The following is a 17,738-nucleotide window of genomic DNA, read 5'->3' on the forward strand; positions in this document are numbered from 1 at the left end:
TCCTACAGTAAGGAACATTTATCATTTCAGGGAAGGACTTCAGGTTCCCAAAATGTGACACTTGATGTTGATAAGGATCTGGTTTCTAAAAGGCAGGAAGAAGCCTTGCAGGCCGTTAGACTTCAAGGAAGGAGAAGTCCCCTGAGTTCACAAGAATGTGGTTTCATCTTAGGGAATCCCAGGGGTAGGCTGCATTTGTAAAAAAACAAAACAAACCAGTTGTCATCGAGTTGATTCCGACTCATGGTGACCCCCTGTGTGTCAGAACAGAACTGTGCTTCATAGGGCTTTCAGTGGCTGATTTTTCAGAAGTAGATTGCCAGGCCTTTCTTCTGAGGTACCTGTGGGTGAACGCGGACTTACAACCTTTTGGTTAGCAGCCAAGCATGTTATTTGCAGTAGCCCCGAATTTGAATGAATTTGTTGACTGTACTTAAAATCATTTTAGAAATGGAGGGAAACACAGAAGTTGTAATGTTAGATCGGGGACCTACAAACCCCATCTCAGAAGCTGTAGGGCAGGTGCATATGGGGGGACCAGCTGACCTAGCTCCTTCCCTGGATGCTCTGCATTCATATGTTAAAGTATCAGACTCTAATATCTGAAAACTAACGTTGAGTTTCTTGACATTCCTGGTTCTAACACATGTGAGTTCAGCTCTCCCAAAACAATTCATGGTGTGTCATAGTCTGAAGTTTTGCTAAAGGCACAAATTTGAATAGCCCTGACTGCAGGGGGTCGGGGGGCACATGTCACTTTGTTGGTAAGTCAGTCCAGTTGGTTGCCTGTCATCCATGTCTCCACTTGTCCCTGCGTACCTGTCTCAAGGAGGAACTTATATCCTATAATGGAATCTGTAATGAGAGGTTCACTGACATCTGAAAAGTGTCCCTCACGTAGGTCTAAGGTTTTCTGCCAAAGGCGCGGGGCTCTGGACAGCTGGGTGAGATGCAGGCACCATGCCCAAGGGAATCTGAGATGTGTTCCTGGAATGATCCTGCTCCCTGCCCTCTTGAGCATGTGGGGCGATCGGGTTCGGGGGACAGATGCAGCACACATCAGCTCTCAAATGACTGTGCAAGTGAAGAGGTTTTCTTATCCTAAGCCTGGCCAAGGCTTCTGAGAAATACAGTTATGGAAAGCCACCCATTAAAAAATCAGGCTCCATTCCGTGCCTTTGGATCTCCCCAAGACCAATGTCCCTGAGGTGGTGCTGTATTGTAGAAAAAGAATATCTGTTAGTGGTTCTTTAATTTGGATCATGCTTGAAGATCTCTGTGAGTTTGTTAAAATAAGACACGACACGGTGCCTTCCTGAAAACACGCAATTCAAGTACAGTGTTTCTCCCTGACAATAATAACTGATGAACCGAGGAGACCTTGACTAACCCGCAGGCTGGATGATGGTCGGGTTACAGATGGCAGGAGCCTCAAGGGAATCCTTCCTGTTCTGTGCTTTTAAGTGAAACCAGTACCGATTGCAATCCACTACCAGTTGCCGTTAAGTCAACTCCGACTCATGGTGATCCCAGGTGCTCACAGGAATTTCAATAGCTGATTTTTGGGAAGCAGATTGCCAAGCCTTTCTTCCGAGGTGCCTCTGGGTGAACTTGAACCTTTCAGTTGACAGCTGAGAGAGCATGAACCATTTGGACCACCCAGGGACTCCTAAATCTAAGATAACCCTAATTATTGCGTTTACTAATACTAAATTGTGTCACCTTTGTGAATGTCAGGCCCTAGTTCTTGTCTAGTCATTTTATGGGCACGTGAGAGAAAGACCATGTCAAATGAAAACGCACACGGCTCAGCTAGCTTAGCTAAACAGGCACGAAAGCATTTACCAGTCATGCTTCTTCCTGCAGACTTACCTGCGTGAGGAGTAGTCTCTTTTTTCTTTGAATTTTACTCCCTTATCTTCTGGTAGCTCTCTTAATCAACCAGTTCCCATTTCAATACTCATTCAGCCCTGGTGGTGTAGTGGTTAAGAGCTTGGCTGCTAACCAAAGGGTCGGCAGTTTGAATCCACCAGGTGCTCCTTGGAAACCCTATGGGGCATTTCTACTCTACGGCTACGGGTTTGGTTTTGGGTTTTAGGTAAGGAGGTGGAGCATGCTGACAGACTAACCATCTGAGGGCTGCCTAACCCAGTCCCCACAGGGGCAGCAGCCTATAGCTCAACCCGTCGGGTCTGTGAGGAGCATTTCCTGGCTGCCTGTCCCCTCCAGCCTAGGGCCTGGCCGGGCCTCACGGAGCTGTGACTGAGTGTCCCTGTCCTGGGAGCTCCAGCAGTCACCCTCCTCTCAGGCTGTGCTTTCTGGCGTTAAAGAGGAGTAAATGGCCTGTCATTTCCCTGACTAAATCACGTCTGTTCTCTGCCACTGATTCAGTTGGCAAAGTAGTTCTTGCAGCTATTAGAGGAAAAACAAAAAAAACAGCATCTGCTCAACTGGGCGGCCATATAGTCTCTCCAGTTCAATTGTGACAACAGCTGAGAACACCAGATTGCATTGCTTTACGCAAACTGGATACATGAAAATGGAAATTTTTCAAAAATGAATGATTGTTCATTTTTCAAAAGGTTCTCCTGCCTACAAAAAGGTGAACAATAGGATTTCTTTAAACACCAACTTCTTCCAGTACATTAAAAAAAAAAAAAAAAAAAAGGATTTAGTTAATGTACTATGTTTCTGGAAACCGTGGTGGTGTAGTGGTTAAGAGCTATGGCAGCAAGCCAAAAGGTCAGCAGTTCAAATCCACCAGGTTCTCCTTGGAAGCCCTGTGGGGCAGTTTACTCTGTCCTATAGGGTTACTATGAGTTGGAATTGACTCCGTGGCAACGAGTTTGGTTTTTGGTTTACTATGTTTCTGGCACATACTTTATGCGTAAAGATGGCGCCTCCGTAAGAAATATTAAAAGTCTTTTAAAGCAAACTTACAAATTATTAAAATTGTTTATCTGGTGGGTTCATGTCTACTAAAGGAAATATCGATAGCTTTCTCTCGAGCCTGGGGGAGGGGCAGTATCCATCCTGCTAACTGACATTTGAACATGACCAATTTAACGATGAGTGTGATCCATCATGTGACCTGCCACTTACTAATCTTAACGTATCTGTCTTGGAGACCCAAAGTCAACCCTTTTAACCTTTAAACTAGAAGGAGAGCTGTCTAAAGCAAGTTCTCATGTAAAATTCATTAGCACTTCGCATCAGCTTTGAGCCTAAAGGCCCCAAAGCACTCAAGACCAACTGCCTGAACATCATAGGGCTGTTCTCTACAAGTGGTCTAAAATGAGGAAGGATTTAGCTCGTAGACTTTTAGCCTTTCAGGATGGCTACTTACTGCTATTTCTCTTTCATTCAGTCAGCCCTTCTTTCAACCTTGACCTTCCATTAAGAAGTGCCCTGCCAGGAGCAAGGATCTCACACCATGAAGACAGACTTTGACTTTGCTCTATTGGAGCCTGCAGTCTAGTTTCCCATCCATGTCAACATGGCAGTCTGCTGGATAACCCATTCTTTTCCTCTTTCTCTTTCTGTTTTCTTTTCTTACCACTCAGCCTAAGTTCAGGGGCCCTTGCAGAATTGTCAAGTCGTTTGTAGTTTGTAGCCAGAACTAATTTTCACAGTGTGACATAGCAGGGGTATGGCTTCCTATGAGTCGTTAACAGAAATGCTTTTTTTTTCTTCTTGTACCCCATCAAGGGCATGAGTTTTGACTCTAAAATATAGGTGTCCTGATTCCTGGTTGCTTGTGGTGATTATTCTCTTCTCCGAGTAGGACTGGCTAAGAGAGAGAGTGCTGGGAGATGGAGCAGGAAGGAGGTTTGCTTGGTAATCAGGGACAAGGGGGAGCATGGAGAAGACAAGTCTGCTCACTGTCTGACGGCTAGGTGGCCTAGAGTATGTGGTGAGTAGAATCACTGACACCGTGGTCCATGTGGAAGGTGAGGGTTGAAGCCTCTTCTATTCATTTTTTTTTCGATTAGTCCCAGAGGCACTCATAGTAAAGGAAAGGACAGAAACGATAGTGATATGAACAGGGCTGTCCCAGAGGTGAGGCCCAAGGGAGGCTGGGACGAGGCAGCCGCGCCACTGGGAAGGCCATACAGAGAAGCAGCCATTTAGTGGAATGTTTTGATGGCTGACGAAGCACAGAGGCAGAGGGGAGACAAGAGTGTTCCAGGCAGAGGAAACAGCAGACCTCAGCATTTCTTCTAGAGCTGCAAGCATTGACAGGTGTCTCTACTCCTCCCTTCCGTCCCCAGGACTGCCTGAGGACATGGAGGCAGAAGGAAGAATTGCTACCTTCCTGCCAGCTCCGTGACAGGCACTTCCCATACAGCCTCTCATTTAATCCCCACAGTTATCCTTGGGGTGGGTACTGATCTCCACTGTAGCATTGAAGGCACAGCTCAGGATGGCTAAGTAACTTGTCCAAGGTATGCACACCTAATAAACAGCAAAACCAGAGATGCAACCCCAGGGCAGCTGATTCCCGAGTCCACACTAGTATTCCGAGTGCTGCACTGCCTCTTACAATGAGCTTGCTGGGCGGGTAGGGGGGTTCCGTCAGCTCTGAGACCCTGTGATCCAGGATCCAGAGGGACACCCCCTCCTACCAGCTAACCAAAAAAAAACCAAACCAAACCCAGTGCTGTCAAGTCAATTCCGACTCATAGCGACGCTATATGACAGGGTAGAACTGCCCTCATAGAGTTTCCAAGGAGCGCCCGGAAGATTCAAACTGCTGGCCCTTTAGTTAGCAGCCTTAGCACTTAACCACTATGCCACCAGGGTTTCCTACCAGCTCACAGCTAGGGAAATAGCTCAGTCTGTTACGGCCCCAAAGCCTGTATTATGTCTGGACCATTCGTGTCAACTGGCCTATTTTCGCAGGATATAATATCTGAGATATTTGAATTAAATGAATAAGGGACATCGCAGGACCAAGCTTCAGAGCATCTCGATTCTAAGTCTTTGTGTGACTGTGGGCAAGTGCTAAACCTCTCGGCTTCAGATTTCTAATGTTTAAAATGGATTTTGTACCCTGCAATTCCTAAGGCTGTTTAGTTCTACTACAACCCCTCTTTCTCTCATGTTGGAATGAAGTAGCGTCTTTGAGGAGTCTCAGAGACTGTACACGCTAACCATGTATGTATAAAACATATGATGCAGGAAATGTGGTCTCAGCTTCAGAGAGGAGCCCTAGCTATCCCCCATCATAGAGATAAACTTCCGTAATAGGAAATGATTGTCTTTATTTTAGTTTAATTATTCTTACACTCGGCGCTTGGAAAGACGTGACTTCATATTGCTCTAATCTAATGGGACTTAGCTCCGCACATTTTAAGTAGGTTTTTAACCACAGAACAATCAAACATTGAGCAAATTATGTTAGAATGAATCTGCACACACTGATGCTTTCCGGTCTGTGCCAGTCATCCCACTCCATATGGGCTGACCACACGGGCTGGCTGGGCCCACAGACCGGAACCTGGCATCCGTGAGCAACATTGGCACCTTCCTTCCCATGTGGCAGGGCAGGCTGTCTGAGGCTCGGGTGATCTGAGAGTCTTTTGAGAGGACCATGTCCATACTCGTTTCTTAGGCACTGCTCCAGCACTTTCCTTATTTAGCTCACAGGTTCACTGGTTGTTAATCCAGTGTCCTTAGTGCTAGAACAAATCACATCGTTTGTAGATTTTCTGGCCCCTGGCTTCCTTACCCCGTGCCTTCTCCTTTTCTAGAGAATGGGGAGGTGAGGAAGTCAGAATTCCAGTCAGGCAGCTTTGCTGGCTTCTGCAGCTCTGGTAGAAGTTTTGCAGGGGGAAAAGGGGGCAAACGATGTAGATTAATTAAAAAGGGATCAGAGCCTCTTGGCAGATTCTGCCCCCTTGTTGCTCTCCCTGCCCTCTCTTTTTAACCTGTAATTTAGAAATGGCACCATGGACTGTGCACACTTTGTTGTTGTTGTACAGTTTGCTGCCTGCTAATTTAATAGGTTATTCGCAAACCAAAACACATTTACTTAAGGGGAAACAATGCCAGATAGACCATAGAAGCCTTTGTCTGTAGCATTGTAACAGAAGCTAACTTCACTTGTGTTTCTCCATGCAGCTGACCCACCTGTGGCCATTCCTCTGAGGAGGCCTCTCTGTCTCTTCCTTACCCCATTCCTCTTCGGCGACCCCATATCATTGACTTGGAACCTGGCTGCTCCTTATGTAGCTCGGTTTCTACTGGTAAGAAAGGAGTAGCTCTCTGCAAGCACTGGGACCTCTCCTGTAATCATGGCCCCTGGCCTCATCAAGAAGCAGCACTGGGGGACCCTGCTATGGGATGGTGACTCAGATGTCTGCTTCTTCAGGTGTCCAGAGGGAAGCAGCCTGGAGTGGAAAGGCACACAATTTGGGGTCAGGAACCAAAAAACCAAACCTGTTGCAGTCGAGTCGATTCTGATTCATGTTGTTGTTGTTGCTGGGTGCCGCCGAGTTGGTTCCAACTCATAGCAACAGAATGAAACACTGCCCGGTCCTGTGCCATCCTCGCAATTGGTGTTATGCCTGAGCCCATTGTTGCAGCCACTGTGGCAATCCATCTTGTTGAGGTTCTTTTTCACTGGCCCTCTACTTTACCAAGCATGATTCATGGCGACCCAATATGTTGCAGAGTAGAGCTGCTCCATATGGTCTTCTTGGCTGTAATCTTTACAGAAGCGGGTTGCTAGGCTGGGTGGTTTCGAACTGCCGACCTTTTGGTTAGCATCCAAGAACAAACTGTTTGCAACAAGGACCAGGCACATTTGGCTGGACGTTCAGTCTCTGCCACTTAATAGCTAGCTGTGTGATCTTGGCTACATTGTTTAACCTCTTTGAACTTCAGTTTTCTCATCTGTAGTGTGGAGTTAATGAATTCATCTACATTGTGGAGCTGTGAGTGTCGGTTAAGTGAGGCATGTATGGAAATACTGGGACGTAGGAGACTCCCCACAGGCGCAACTGTAGAAGGAGCACCTTCTTGTTGATTTGCCAGAATTGTGCCCATTTTATCAAAGAATAACTATCACTGTGTATTTCAAAATTAAGGATAGTTGCAGCACGTACATCATTTATGGCAACTTGCGCTGCAGAAAACACCTTCAGTACTTTCTCAGTTACTGTTGAAGTGTTACTTCCGCTTCTAGGCATTGCTGCTTCTCAGATTTATTTTTTTTTAAAGTCCCATCCTTTGTACCATGTTCTCACTGAAAAGTGGGATTTTTGGCCTCGTAATCTGCATTTAGGTCCCTCGGTGGTGCAAAGAGTTTGCACTCGACTACTTAGCAAAAGGTTGGTGGTTCAAACCCACTCAGCGGTACCGCAGAAGAAAGGCTGGCCATCTGCTTCGTAAATATTACAGCCAAGAAGACCCTGTGGGGCAGTTCTGTTCCGTAGTGCATGGAATTGCCATGAGTCAGAATTGACTTGATGGCAACAGGTTTGGTTTTTGGTTTGGTTTAATCTACATTTAGTGAAATTACTGCCAATATTATGGGGGATTATGAGGCACACTGGGAACTGCCAAAAAAGTGTGGTCCCCAATTTAGGGAGACTGTGTTCCTCACAACCACACTCCAGCGTCAGTGGAGATTTTGAATAAGCCTACCTGTCTACCATTTCCCGTCTGTACAGGTCCCTGGAGCAGCCGGGGGTCTTTGCTTATGATGAGGCTTTAGAGGCAAAAGGTCATGTTGGGTTTGATGCCTAAAGGCGGGGCTCCATACCATCTGTAGAAGCAGCTTCTCCTTAGTGGTCCAGCTTACACCAAAACAGTGCACACAATGGAAAGAATAGGCACTTTGAATTTAAAGCTAATAATTCCAGCTGTGCTGTTTGCCATGTGACACTGGGCAAGCTACTTCTCCAAAATTCGGTTTCTTTCTTTGTGCAGACATATATGTCTGTATTGCAGGGTTGTGAGAACTGGAGGTACTCTTTATCAGGCACTTAATATATGAGGACTAATAGTAACAAAACTGTGTGGGACAGATGAATAATAACCAATCAATAATGAATTAATCAATCAATACTCAATGTTGCCAGCAAGAAACAGCAGGTAGAGAAGACAACAAACTGGCTTAGGAGTTGGAAGACCTGGTTCTAGTTCACACTCTATGACTTGCTTTCCTGTGTAATGCCAGGCAGATTGTCACTTCAACCCCCAAATCTTGTCTGCTCAGGCATCGGTGAAGTCTACTAAAATCATTAGAGAGCTCTTAAATGTGAGAGGACTTTGTAAGCTCAATCAGTAAACCAGTCGCTGTGGCGTTGATCCTGACTCATGGTGACCCCATGTGTGTCAGACTAGGACTGTGCTTCGTACGGTTTTCAATAGCTGATTTTTCACTGGAAATAGATCACCAGGCCATTCTTATGAGCACCTCTCTTTGGGTAAACTTGAGCCTGCAGCCTTTCAGTTAGCAGCCAAGCATGTTAACTGCTTGTACCACCCAGGGAACTAATGCACTCTTCCGGTGTAAGCTGTCGTGAGCTATATCTCCATGTCTCTGTATTGTTACTTGTGGGAGTATTTGATAATTACTGTATCTCCATGTCTCTGTATTGTTACTTGTGGGAGTATTTGATAATTACTGTATCTCCATGTCTCTGTATTGTTACTTGTGGGAGTATGTGATAATTACTTTTTAATATGCCTTTGACAGGGATGGATACTTTTACCTGCACTTATAGCCATTTTGCCAGGCACTTACTATATACACTAAATTATTCTGGGAACCAGAACACCAATTCCAACTCATAGTGACCCTACAGGGCAGAGTAGAACTAACCCCATGGGCTTCAAGGAGCGGCTGGTGGATTTGAACTGCCGACTTCTCGGGTAGCAGCACAATTCTTAACCACGATGCCACCAGGGCTCCCTATGTCCCAGAAAGTTACAGCCATAACAATACTTAATTCCATTTTTTAATTTTACTTTTTGTTTGTTTTAAGTTCATTTGTCAAGACAGAAACATGTATTTCTCTTACTTGGCAACCAGGAAGCACACGGATTTAGTCTGTGTTAGTTTGTGTGCACATGTGTACAGCTCTTCCTTGCCTGTCCCCACTCCATAATTTGAGTGAATCTGTGTCTTTTTTCTTCTTTTTTCTCCCATTGTGGTCTCTCTGCCTTTCCACAAACCCCTGCTGATTTGCCATGGACAACAGCCCTATTCTGTTACAGTCTGGCCAATCTTATTTTAGATTAAGACAATGACTCTAACTTTAGTGTTGTAGCTCTCCAGAGGCACATGACTGAGCTTATCTTCATTGTCTTTTTGTTTCTTGGGTAGTTTTTAAGTCAACATTTGAAGGATAAATTCATTAGCCAAAATGCTTAGAACAATCCGAAGTAATGATATCTTGGTGCCCGTTTTATGTGGCTCATTCATATACTCTGCAAAGGTTGTATCTACCTTTACGACAAAATCACAGTGGAAAGATGGAAAACATTGATCAGCCATTTTTCTTGTCACCCGTGACAGCCAGGATGCCTTAAAAATATATAGTATAATGTAACATACGTAGTATAGCAGAGCAGAATATAGCATAACATAAACTTATTATATATAAATGGTTATTTTGGTATCACCATCTAAGTTTTACCAGCCACATAGGCATAAAGCTTAAAGCCAAGTTGCTAAATCCAGTCTATCGAGTACTGAAGCTTATTTTATTGAGGAGCCCTGGTGGCGCAGTGGTTAAGGGCTCGGCTGCTAACCCAAGGCTTGGCAGTTCAATCCCACCACTTGCTTCACGGAAGAAAGATGTGGGAGTCTGCTTCTGGAAAGATCACAGCCTTGGAAATCCTATGGGGCAATTCTCTGTGCTACAGGGTCGCTATGAGTTGGAATCAACTCGATGGCAGTGGGTTTTGTTTTTGTTTTTTTTTTGTTGTTGTTGAGTTTTTTATTATTTTATTACTAATGGGAACTAATTGACCAGAATTTCCGAAAATTTAACTTAATTCTTGGTTGTACCTTCAGCAGCTGTGCAAGTTGCATTAATTTTCCAGTCTTCATACGTTGTCATTTTAGGAAGGCACAGTAGGGAGTTTAGCCTAGTGGTTAAAAGCATCAGTTTTGGAGTCAGACTTCCTATGTCTAGATCCAATCTGTGCATACCAGATGTGTATCATGGGCAAGTTATTTGACATAGTTACTTAAACTAGTTCAACTAGTTGAATTATATAAGTAGGTGGGTAGTAAGTAGGTCCTTATAGAATGCTTCCGTGTTATTGTGCTTATTTGTGTATTTTTTCAGCTTTTATGTAATTATTTCTTAATTTGAAAAAACCTACAAGTACCAAAAAATGATGCTTCTTAGATATGAAATCAGTGAAACATATGGAAACTTGTGGAAATGTGTTTTCAGAATTTTATACCCAGATAGCTTAATCACATTGTCATTTAAGAAGAGATTTTAATTGTCCTCAGATGCTAATAAATGTTTTAAGGCTTCTTTGGAAGTTCACCTGGTTCTCACCTCCAAGCTGAACTAGGATGTAGGCACCCAAGGTGCAAGTATTTTAGGAAGCTAATCTTTGCCACAGGTGGATAGGGTTATGCCTGGTTTTATACTTCTGTAAGAAGCTATGAGAGCGGGACCACATGAACCCATAGTTCATATTAGTGTTGGAAGGCTGCCTTTTTAGACATCATCTATTGAAGTCCTCTTAGTTTAAATGTGAAGGAACCTAGCAAGGCTAGGTGACTGCGTTAATTACTGATGGAATCACATCTGGAGCCTGGGTCTGCTGACTTCCAGGACAGGGCTCTCTCCTGAACCATTTCGGCCTTAGGAGAGAAGTGAACACCGCATACTCTAGTTGTTCCTGCTCTACTGGGAGAAGACCTGGCATTTTAGAGGACAGAAATTCATCGAACATTGAAACACTTGCTGTTGTATTGACACCATCTCTTCATTAGGAATTATCTTGGAAAAAAAAAAAAAAACTAGCAAAAGTTATTCCGTTGACCAGTGATGACCAGTTATTGTTCCTTTTGTCAACAGGCAAGATGATGAATGAAGTTCTGGCAGCTTCCTGTGTCCCAGGCCTTGTAGAAATAAGTGAGACGCGCTTCAAAGTTCTAATGTGCATCACATCGGATCTTGGTTAAGGAAGCGTTAAAAGGAACCCGCCGTTACCTACTGAGAAGGCTCTGTGCTTTCAGACATTGTTTCTGATCGAATCCAGAGGTTGCAGGCATGCCTCCCTGTATTACCTGTTGGAGCAGGTTTAATTTTATAAATTTTAAACACAAACTCTATGAGTTTCTAGTTCATACGTGTTCTTTTTGAGGATCCACTCAGATGAACAGTATTGCATCTGTAAGAGATACGCACTTCACAGGACCAGAATCGACTGGAATCTCAGTGACAACAAACTCCCTCTGAAATATCATCCAGTACCAGTAACGGGAAGGACTAATTGCAAAGAAACCCTTCAGGAGAAAAAAAGTCATCTTTTGTTGAAACTACCGATCATGAGAACCAAGGCTTTTTTCTTGAACACACCATGCTTAGATTGTGTAGTTCTTGACCGGTGGCTTTAATCCATCATTATTAGTTATCTTCTTGGACGCTCTCAGACACTGAAAGTCTTAAGCTTTCATTAAAAAAATAATAATGATAAAGCTTTGAGAAAATCCAGGGTTCCATATAGTCTTCCGGTTTTTCACTCCAGTCTTCATGTCCTGTTACTACAAGCAGCAACTTACCCAGGTGGTGGAGGACAGGCCTAGTGGGAGAGGAAGGAAGTAACACGGACGGGCAAATTACACTGCATCCTAAACATACTTTATAAGTACATTTATTATTAGCTTCTTCATCAGACAGAGATTACAAGTGTTCACAGCAGGTATCCAGACCAAGATTTGTGTTTTGGAGATAATCAGTGTTCACAATGCCTGTAGGGAAAAGAAATACAGAAACTTAAATATGAGCGCTCTTCATACCCTAAAAGAATATTTTTTTATCATTCTCATTTGTTTTTGCTCTGTCAAAAATTAAAGTGCTTGGAACGCTGTAGTCTGTGATCTCTTGAAATTTAATCAGTGAGAACCTAAAATGTTCACAGTATGCTGTCACTTTGGACATTCATAATAAAAATTGAAACTCTCATCTTGGTTGTTAGTCATTTATGTTGCTTTGTAGCTTCGCACATCTCCCGTGGTTCATCTTTGTCTAGTAACTAAGCAATTTGTATTGCCATATGTATCGTTAGTTGCTGCCAAATCAGCTCCAATCATGGTAACCCCATGCGCAACCGAACAAAACGCTGCCTGGTCCTGCACCGTCCCCGTGATCAGTTGCAGATTGGACTCTTGTGATCCACAGGGTTTTTCACTGGTTGATTTTGGGAAGTAGATCTCAGGCCCTTCTTCCTAGTCTGTCTTAGTATGGAAGCTCAGCTGAAAGCTGTTCAGCATCCTAGCACCATGCAAGCTTCCAACGACCGACGGGTCACATGTAGTGCATTGGCTGGGAATTGAACCTGGTCTCCTGTATAGAAAGCAAAAATCCTACCGCTGAACGCCAGTGTCCTCTGCCGTGTATATAGATAAATACATAGTTCAGGCCTTTCAGTCTCTTTATTTGAATTACTGCTGTTTTCTATATTTGTCATTTGTTGAAAGGCTGAGATATTTTTTAATGCAAGGTCTTTCTGAATGTGCATTCTGATTAATGATAATTCCTGAGGATTGTACTGGAGTTCTCTTGAGTTTCTGAGAATCTCAATTATATTTCCTACATTATAACATATTTGCTATATATTTATATAGAGAAAATTTATATAATATTTAGATCTAATATGTAAAAATACGTTCTATAAATATATATAATATTATATAAAAATGCATTTTCTATATGCTCTTGTTGTGGTTAGGTGCCATTGAGTTGGTTCTGATTCATAGGAACCCTGTGTACAACAGAATGAAACACTGCCCAGTCCTGCGCCATCCTCACAATCGTTGTTATGCCGGAGCCCTTTGTGGCAGCCACTGTGTCAATTCATCTCATTTAGAGTCTTCTTCTTTTTCACTGACTCTCTACCAAGCAGGATGTCCTCCTCCAGGGACTGGTTTAGATATTCTATTCTATATAATAAATAGAATTATATATTCTAATCTATATAATAAGTAGAAGATTGTATCTACAGCCATAGGCCTTTCATTTGCATCTTTTTGTTTGGCTTTCTGCCCAGTGTGTTGGTATATACAGTAAAACTTGCAAAGACCAGAACCTGTGTAAGGACGAAACCTGTCAGAGAAGGAGAACTAAAGTATTTTCCACTAAAACGAGTGATGGAAAAATGGTAAGACTGCATCCTGTCAAAGGTGGAAACTTGCAAGACCCGAAAAAACAAGGCAGTCCCATTGAGTTCCAGCTCTCACAGGTTTCACTATAATTTTATACTTTTAAACATCCCACCATATTGTAGTCAGGAAAAAAAAAAAAAAAAACTGGAAACACCTGAGCCTATACAGAAAACCTAGACCTTGCTTGGCACTTTTACCAAGTTTGATATGGGCATAAGAAAAGATCCTTTTCCTTCTATCTTCTTGTAAGTCTGTAATTGACAGGTGTGCCAACCCATCTAGCTCCCACCCCACCCCCCAAAAATAAACAGCATAGATTTGACGTTGTTGTTGTTAGGTGCCATCGAGTTGGGTCCAACTCATAGCAACCCTATGCACAACAGAACAAAATACTGCCGGATTCTGAGCCATCTTTACCATCGTTGTTATCCTTGAGCTCATTGTTGCAGCCACTGTGTCAACCCACCTCGTTGAGGGTCTTCCTCTTTTCCGCTGACCCTGTACTCTGCCAAGCATGAGGTCCTTCTCCAGGCACTGATTCCTACTGACTACATGTCCAAAGTACGTAAGACACAGACTCACCATTCTTGCTTCTAAGGAGCATTCTGGTTATACCTCTTCCAAGACAGATGCAGTCCATGGAATATTCAATATTCTTCACCAACACCACAATTCAAAGGCGTCAATTCATCTTTGTTCTTCGTTATTCACTGTCCAGCTTTCACATGCATATGATGCAATTGAAAATACCATGGCTTGGGGCAGGCGCCTTAGTCTTCAAGGTGACATCTTTGCTCTTCAACGCTTTAAAGAGATCCTTTGCAGCAGATTTACCCAATGCAATGTGTCTTTTGATTTCTTGACTGCTGCTTCCATGGCTGTTGATTGCAGATCCAAGTAAAATGAAATCCTTGGCAACTTCAATCTTTTCTCTGTTTATCATGATGTTGCTCGTTGGTCTAGTTGTGAGGATTTTTGTTTTCTTTATGTTGAGGTGCAATCCACACTGACGGCTGTGGTCTTTGATCTTCATCAGTAAGTGCTTCAAGTCCTCTTCACTTTCAGCAAGCAAGGTTGTGTCATCTGCGTAACGCAGGTTGTTAATGAGTCTTCCTCCAATCCTGATGCCCCGTCCTTCTTCATATAGTCCAGCTCCTCGTATTATTCGCTCAGCATACAGATTCAATAGGTATGGTGAAAGGATACAACCCTGACACACACCTTTCCTGACTTTAAACCGATCGGTATCCCCTGGTTCTGTACGAACAACTGCCTCTTGATCTATGTAAAGGTTCCTCATGAGCACAATTAAGTGTTCTGGAATTCCTATTCTTCACAATGTTATCCATAATCTGTTATGATCCACACAGTCAGATGCCTTTGCATAATCAATAAAACACAGGTAAACATCCCTCTGGTATTCTCTGCCTTCAGCCAGAATCCACGTGACTTGAGCAATGATATCCCTGGTTCCACGTCCTCTTCTGAAACCGGCCTGAATTTCTGGCAGTTCCCTGTTGATACACTGCTCCAGCCGTTTGTGAATGATCTTCAGCAAAATTTTGCTTGCATGGGATATTAATAATATTGTTCGATAATTTCCACATTCGGTTGGATCACCTTTCTTGGGAATAGGCATAAATATGGATCTCTTCCAGTCAGTTGGCCAGGAAGCTGTCTTCCATATTTCTTGGCATAGACAAGTGAGCACCTCCATCACTGCATCTGTTTGTTGAAACATCTCAATTGATATTCCATCAATTCCTGGAGCCTTGTTTTTCACCAATGCCTTCAGAGCAGCTTGGACTTCTTCCTTTAGTACCATCGGTTCCTGATCATATGCCACCTCTTGAAATGGTTGAATATCGACTAATTCTTTTTGGTGTAATGACCCTGTGTATTCCTTCCATCTTCTTTTGATGCTTCCTGCATCGTTTAATATTTTCCCCATAGAATCCTTCACTATTGCAACTCAAGGCTTGAATTTTTTCTTCAGTTCTTTCAACTTGAGAAATGCCAAGTGTGTTCTTCCCTTTTGGTTTTCCATCTCCAGCCCTTTGCACATGTCATTATAATACTTTGTCTTCTCGAGAGGCCCTTTGAAATCTTCTGTTCAGTTCTTGTACTGCATCAACTTTTGCTTTAGCTGCTCGGCTTTCGAGAGCAAGTTTCAGAGTCTCCTCTGACATCCATCTTGGTCTTTTCTTTCTTTGCTGTCTTTTCAGTGACCTCTTGCTTTCTTCATGCATGATGTCCCTGATGTCCTTCCACAACTCGTCTGGTCTTCGGTCACTAGTGTTCAGTGCATCAAATCTATTCTTCAGATGGTCTCTAAATTCAGGTGGGATATACTCAAGGTCATATTTTGGCTCTCGTGGACTTGCTCTGATTTTCTTCAGTTTCAACTTGAACTTGCATATGAGCAATTGATGGTCTGTTCCACAGTCAGCCCCCGGCCTCGTTCTGACTAATGATATTGAGCTTTTCTGTCTTCTCTTTCCACAGATGTAGTCAATTTTCTTTCTATGTGTTCCATCTGGCAAGGTCCACATGTATAGTCGCTGTTTATGTTGGTGAAAGAAGGTATTTGCGATGAAGAAGTCATTGGTCTAGCAAAATTCTGTCATTCGATCTCCCCCATTGTTTCTATCACCAGGGCCATATTTTCCAACTACCAATCCTTCTTCTTTGTTTCCAACTTTCGCATTCCAGTCACCAGTAATTATCAATGCATCTTGATTGCATGTTCGATCAATTTTAGACTGCGACAGCTGATAAAAGTCTTCTATTTCTTCATCTTTGGCCCTAGTGGTTGGTGCGTAAATTTGAATAATAGTCGTATTAACTGGTCTTCCTTGTAGGCGTATGGGTATTATCCTATCACTGACTGCGTTGGATACATCTGATTCAGGATACATCTTGAAACGTTCTTTTTGACGATGAACGCAACACCATTCCTCTTCAAGCTGTCATTCCCAACATAGTAGACTATGTGAATGTCCGATTCAAAATGGCCAATACCAGTCCATTTCAGCTAACTAATGCCTAGGATATCAATATTTATGCATTCCATTTCACTTTTGATGATTTCCAATTTTTCAAGATTCATACTTCATACATTCCAGGTTCCAATTATTAATGGATGTTTGCAGCTGTTTCTTCTCATTTTGAGTCATGCCACATCAGCAAATGAAGGTCCTGAAAGCTTTACTCCATCCACATCATTAATGTCGACTCTACTTTGAGGAGGCAGCTCTTCGCCAGTCATCTTTTGAGTGCCTTTGAACCTGGGGGGCTCATCTTCCAACAGTATATCAGACAGTGTTCCACTGCTATTCATAAGGTTTTCACTGGCTAATGCTTTTCAGAAGTAGACTGCCGCGTCCTTCTTCCTAGTCTGTCTTAGTCTGGAAGCTCAGCTAAAACCTGTCCTCCACGGGTGACCCTGCTGGTATCTGAATACCACGTGTCTGTCAGTTTGTCATACTGTGGGGGCTTGTGTGTTGCTGCGATGCTGGAAGCTATGCCACCGGTATTCAGGTACCAGCAGGGCCACCCAGATTTGACATTAGCACAGACATTCTAGTGCACAAAGGAGCAAATGATTGTGAAATTCTTTAGCTGGGAAAGAGAAGCTACGTAGGAGCTCCTGCAGTTCTTCTTCCGCGGATGAAGTGGGAAAAGAGAGTCAAATCGTGAACAAACTTAAAAATAGGATCAGCCCTTCAGAAGTAAGTGTGCATACAGTCTCAGCACTTAGTGGAAGGTACGTTCCAAATGAGCAGGTGTACAGTGGAGGGCCCATGTGTTGGAAGAGTCATCTTTTCAGAATGCCTAGGTGCCACCCTAAGGGCAGAGGGTGAAGCTTTTGTTCCCCGGTCGAATTCCCTTTTCAGAAGCCCGTGCTTCCCTGGGCCTGAGCACCTGGACGAGTTTCGAGTTTTGCAGTGCCAATAAACATGAATATTGAACAGTCCATTTTGCACACCTTCGAGTCTGTGGCAAAGGACAGCTTTCCGAAGTCATTGTTCTCTGGGGACTTAAAACATTCCAAGCAAGTTTTAAAAGCACTATTAGTTGACTTTGACAAACGGAATCTCTTCTTTGGTGTTTACAGAATTAGAAAGGAGGCTTGATGTGGGCTGTTGGGTCTTGTCAGTAAATGCTGGCCTAGCCCTGGAATTCCAGTGCAGAGATCACATTCAAATGAGATGGGTGGCCTTTGGCCCTTTCTTTGTGGTTGATAACATTCTTCAGAGAGGAAAGAGAAAAAATTTTTAAACCACCTGTTTGAGAATGACCTCGCATTGGGCTTACACATAGATGATCACTTTCGTCCAAAGTAATTTGTGTTCTCAACGATTTAAGGGTA

The 17,738-nt window shown here is 43.3% G+C and overlaps 1 protein-coding gene across 1 annotated transcript in view; it reads left to right on the forward strand.

Moving 5' to 3' along the window:
* SCAF8 (SR-related CTD associated factor 8) overlaps positions 1-12,148 on the forward strand; it is a 168,116-nt gene extending 155,968 nt beyond the window's left edge. Inside the window, exon 21 of the mRNA XM_049904389.1 lies at positions 11,058-12,148. The gene's annotated coding sequence lies outside the window, so the exon portion shown is untranslated. The remainder of the gene's footprint in view (positions 1-11,057) is intronic.
* The last annotated feature ends 5,590 nt before the right edge of the window (positions 12,149-17,738 follow it).

The sequence above is a fragment of the Elephas maximus genome, chromosome 1 (genome assembly GCF_024166365.1).
Source record: "Elephas maximus indicus isolate mEleMax1 chromosome 1, mEleMax1 primary haplotype, whole genome shotgun sequence".
NCBI lineage: Eukaryota > Metazoa > Chordata > Mammalia > Proboscidea > Elephantidae > Elephas > Elephas maximus.